Consider the following 6000-nt stretch of genomic DNA (forward strand, 5'->3'; position numbering starts at 1 on the left):
TTCTGCTGTGCCACGTTCCCCTTCCTCTCAAATTTGTTACCTTTTCTTTAATTATTGCACACACACACACACAGACACACAGACACACACACACACACACACACACACACACGCAGCCTGCTAAATCCATTCGTGGTTTCTCTTATGTATATTTGTTTAGGACTCATTTCTTGGGATTGCATAAGATATGAAGGGGAAGCATATCCTAGAGAAACAGCATCCTCATCTCTCAGTCTCTCAGTCTCTCAGTCTCTCAGCAGCTGTTAGTTGCCTCTAGTTCAATCTAGGGTGGGCCCTTGTGAAACATCCTCTAGGCAATAAACATTGGCATGTCAGCTGGTGCTGTCATTGTGCTAGTCTTATTCAGGTAAGCATATTTTTTTTTCCAGAGCTGAGGACCGAACCCAGGGCCTTGCGCTTGCTAGGCAAGCGCTCTACCACTGAGCTAAATCCCCAACCCCTGGCATAGTTTTGAGATTTAATGTGTGCCATTTATTAGTCATATATAGAAGACATTATCTTAAAGCAGACATTCTGGTCCTCTTACTATCTTTCTGTCTCCCTTTTCCCCCCAGTGATGTTGTCTGAACCTTAGGTGTAGGGATTGAACGGTGGATGTGTTAATTGGATCGGCTAATTCAGGATCAGTTGTTTTCTGCCTTTTAACCAATTATAGATTTCTGTAATTGTCTCTGCTGAAAAAGTAGCTTCTTTGATAAGGGAGTATGAACTTTATTTATCTGTGGCTATAAGGATTAGGTTTCAGAATGCAGTTAGAAATTAAACCGGTCTAGGAAATTGACAGTTTTAAGTTCTCTTCTAGGTTCTATGGCCTTTGCCAGCTATGAGTACAGGGTTAGGTTAAAGGTAGACTAATAGAAACTTAATCACGTTGGCAAAATTTCAAAAGAGCAACTAAATCAAGGTGAATATTACTTAAAAGAATCCGTATATATACTAATCTTTTTCAGCCCCAGGGACTGGGGTACTTGCTGATTTATGGAGTGTGCCCAGGGAGCTTAAATATAAAATATATAGCATTTTTCTTCATAGTCATTGAATTAAAAGGTAGTGTTACCTTACATTTCAAAAAAATCAATAAACAAAAGCAAATCTTGTTACAAACTACAATAACCTATTTTAATATACATCAGGCTTCAATTAACTTAATCTTCATTTAATAAAGGACTCTGTTATCAAGTGGTAGATAAAGGCTAGCCTGGTATCTATGAGAGGCGAGAGGGTGGTCCTGAGCACCACCCTTGTTACATACTTTGTCAGATGGTCCTTCCACAACAGATCTAAGAAACGCTACTCCCAGCTACTGTCACGTGAACATGTTTTGTTTTACTCGTGGTAACTTCTTACATTCTGATGTTTTGATTATTATTTTTTGGCTGTCTCTTCCTCCCCCTAAAACCATGTTGGAAGTACCATGAGATCAGAGATCTTGTGAGATGATTAGCTTTAATTAATAGCTTGACACAATATAGCATCACCTGGGAAGGAGTGTCTCAGTGGTGGATTGTCATAATCAATCTGATTGATAAGGGAAGATCTAGCCCACCATGGGTGGTGGCATTCCTTAGACAGGGGATTCTGTAGTGTGTATAGGTGAAGAGATTGAGCACTCATTTATCTCTGCTCTTGTAATCCATTTACTCTAACAGTGTTTTTTGGAGACTTTATTGGTTTCTATCATCTGCTACCCCTTTCTATCATTGCACCCTAATTCCTTCTAACCCCTCAACAGTAGGTAGGTGAGAGAGAATGTTAGAGAGGAAATGTGGATGGTATGGTATTACTGATTGTCGCAAGCTCCTGTCACCATGGTTCTCCCATTTCTGCTACCTGGGACTTTGAGCTAAATAAACTCTTAAGTTACCTTTTCTTAGGATATTTTACAACAGAAACATAAATGCTTGTCCCTGATGTTACATTCGCTGCCTTTACTATTGCTGGATTGCTGCTTGCTGGTTGGAGGTATCCTGATGATGGAGATTGGACTTGCCCCTAGGAACTGAACACCCCTAATCAGTGGGGAGTAGTTTAAAGAGGCTTCCCCTCTAACATTCTTTCTCTCCTACCTAGTGTTGGAGTTGGAAGGGATTAGGGTGGAATATTATGGTTGCAAAATAACTCCTGCACCTTGGGATCAGGGAACATTGCTGAAGAGGGGGGCAGAAAGATTCTAAGAGTCAGAGGACCAGGGAGTGTGTTGTGAGATTGTTTCCTGTTAACCTCAGAAGCTACATCCATGAAGTTTCACCAACATGATTGCCAAACCACTAGTTGAGCAAGGACAATGACAATAGACATTCCAAAGTGGACACGGGGGAGCCCATTAGGCCTTAACCCTACACAAAGAACTACAGGCAACTAAGGACTGCTGAAAGTGAGAGAAATAGACTTCGCCAGGGAAAAGCACACCAACTGGTTATCCAATACTGAATGGTTATCCTGAAAAGATACACAAGGTAACATTATATAGAGAGGTCAGGAATTCGAAAGAGAACAAGGGGAAAAATGTGGGGAGATGAAGATGGAGAAAACAGAATGGAGGAAATCATGCTATATTAATTATATAATTATATTAATCTCAATGAATAAAAGAAATAATTTAAAAGATGCCATTGATAAGTAAATAGTTGAAATCATAGTGCTGATTTTCCTAAACGACTCTTCCTTCACAAAATTCTTCCAAAGTGACTGGCATATTAGTACCATCAGTTAATGATAGCTATTATTATTTTATTTTATTACATCATCATCATCATTATCATTATTATTATATTACATGACGTTCCTGGATTGGGAAATAACAAGCAAAAATAATTTAAATACCACATTCATACTTTTGATGAAAGAAACATTATTTTTTTTTTTTTTTTTTTTTTTTTTTTTTTTTTTCGGAGCTGGGGACCCGAACCCAGGGCCTTGTGCTTCCTAGGCAAGCGCTCTACCACTGAGCTAAATCCCAACCCCAAAACATTATTTTTCAATAAAGAAACCTGAGTTAGATTATGCCACTGCATATGTATGTGTTTATGTGTCTATATGTGGAAATAAGTGTCATATTTCAAAAACTACAGTATTTTATGCAAAATTTTATTCTTTTTAATATTTTTATAGGTTATTTACATTTCAAATGTTATCTCCCTTCCAGATTTCCCCTCCAAAACTCCCCTATCCTAAACCCCTGAATCCCCTGCTTCTATGATGGTGCTCCCTCACCCACCCACCCACTCCCTCCTCACAACACTAGCATTCCCCTATGCATTAAGCCTTCAGGATCAAGGGCCAAGCAAAGCCATCCTTTACTACATATGCAGCTGGAGCCATGAATCCCTCCACATGTACTCTTTGGTTAGTGGTTTAGTCTCTGGGAGCTCTCAGGGGCAGGTTTGAATGGTTAATGTTGTTCTTCCTATGGGGTTGCAAACCCTTCAGCTCCTTCATTCCTTTTTCTAACTCCTCCGTTGGGGTCCCTTGCACAGTCTGATGGTTGGCTGCAAACATCCTGATCTCTATTAGTAAGGCTCTGGCAGAGCCTCTCAGGAGACATCCATATCAGGCTCCTGTCAGCAAGCACTTATTGGCATCAGCAATAATGACTGCATTTGGTGGCTGCATATGGGATGGATTCCCAGGTGGGGCAGCCTCTGGGTGGCCTTTCCTTCAGTGTCTGCCCCATTCTTTGCCCCTGTATTTCCTTTAGGCAGGAGCAATTCTGGGTTAAAATTTTGAAAAGGATGGGTAGTCCCATCCCTCAATTGGGGGCCGTGCCTAACCTCTGGATATGGTCTCTATAGGTTCTCCCTCCCCCTTGTTGGTCATTTCAGCTAATGTCATTGCTGTTGGATCCTGGGAGGCTCTTGCTTTCCTGGCATCTGGGACTTTGGTGGCTACCCCATTCCCTATTCCCCATTGCTACAGACCTATGTTCAATTTCTTGACCCTCTGTTCATCTCCCCTGTCCCCTCCCATACCTGATCCTGCCCCCTTTTTCCTCTCCCCCTCCTTTCTTCCTCCCAAGTCCATCCCACCCTCTATCTCCCATGATCATTTTGTTACCCCTTCTAAGTAGGACTGAGGCATCCACATTTTGGTCTTCCTTCTTCTTGACCTTCTTATGGTCTGTAAATTGTATCATGGGCACTCTGAGCTTTTTATATTATCCACTTATCAGTGAGTACATACCATGTCTGTTCTTTTGTGACTGTGTTATCTCACTCAGGATGATATTTTCTAGTTCCATCCATTTGCCTGTGAGTTTCATAAAGTCACTGTTTTTAATGGCTAAGTAGTACTCCACTGTGTAAATGTACCACATTGTAAATGTCCAGTTGAGGATCATCTGGGTTGTTTCAAGAACTTCAAGTCTCTGAAGAAAGAAATTAAAGGAGACCTCAGAAGATGGAAAGATATTCCATGCTCATGGATCAGCAGAATTAGCATAGTAAAAATGTCCATCTTACCTACAATCTACAGATTCAATGCAATCCCCATTTCACAGCAACTCTTCACAGAGATAGAAAGAGCAATTTTCAAATTCATTTGGAACAACAAAAAACATAGGATAGTGAAAACTACTCTCAACAATAAAAGAACTTCTGGGACAATCACCATCCCTGACCTCAAGCCCTACTACAGAGCAATAGTGATAAAAACCACACTGTACTGATATAGAGACAGGCATGAAGATCAATGGAATAGAATTGAAGACCCAGAAATGAACCCACACACCTATGGTCTCTTGATCTTTGACAAAGAGGCTGAAATCATCTCGTGAAAAAAAAAAAAACCAGCATTTTCAACAAATGGTGCTTGTTCAACTGGAGGTCAGCATGTAGAAGAATGCAAATTGATCCATTCTTATCTCCTTGTACAAAGTTCAAATCCAAGTGGATCAATGACCTCCACATAAAACCACATACACTGCATGTATTAGAAGAGAAATTGGGAAACAGCCTTGAACGTATTGGCACAGGGGAAAACTTCCTGAACAGAACACCAATGGTTCAGGCTCTAAGATCAACTATTGACAAATGGGATCTCATAAATTTGAAAAGCTTCTGTAAGGCGAAGGGCACTGTTAATAGGACAAAACGGCAATCTACAGAATTGGAAAAGATCTTTACAAACCCTACATCTGAGAAAATGCTAATATCCACTATATACAAAGAACTCAAGAAGTTAGACTCCAAAGAACCAAATAACCCTATTAAAACATGGGATACAGAACTAAACAAAGAATTTTCAGCTGAAGAATCTTGAACAGCCAAGAAGCACCTAAAGAAATGTTCAACATCCTTAGTCATCAGGGAGATGCAAATCAAAATGACCCTGAGATTTCACCTCACGCCAGTCAGAATGGCTAAGATCAAAAACTCAGGTGACAGCAGATGCTGGAGTGGATGTGGAGAAAGAGGAACACTCCTCCATTGCTGGTGGGATTGCAAGCTGGTATTACCACTGTGGAAATCAGTCTGGAGGTTCCTCAGAAATTTGAACACAGTGCTACCTGAGAATCCAGCTATACCACTCCTGGGCATATACCCAAATGATACTCCAACATATAACAAGGGCACATGCTCCACTATGTTCATAGCAGTCTTATTTATAATAGCTAGAAAATGTTATTATTCTTGATGGATAGTGGACTCGAAAGTAGTTCTGGAAGAGACCCAAGAAGGCAACTTTTAACAAAGGTCTTATTGTGTGCATAAGTGATTTTGGTGTGTATGTGCTACAGCGTGCTTACATCACAGTGCACTATGGAGGTGAGAGGACAACCACAGGTGACAGTCCTAACCTTCTGCTTTGTGTTGAAACAGGGTCTCTTGTCATTTACCCACTGTGTATCCATATTAACTGGCCAATGAGCATCTAGGGGTTCTCCATCCCTCGTCCTTCCATCAGCTGTAAGTGGGGTGAGTTCACAAACATGATCTATTATACTGTTTTAAAATGTGGATGTTGGGGATTTGAACTCAAGCC

This window comes from Rattus rattus, chromosome 3 (genome assembly GCF_011064425.1).
Source record: "Rattus rattus isolate New Zealand chromosome 3, Rrattus_CSIRO_v1, whole genome shotgun sequence".
Lineage (NCBI taxonomy): Eukaryota > Metazoa > Chordata > Mammalia > Rodentia > Muridae > Rattus > Rattus rattus.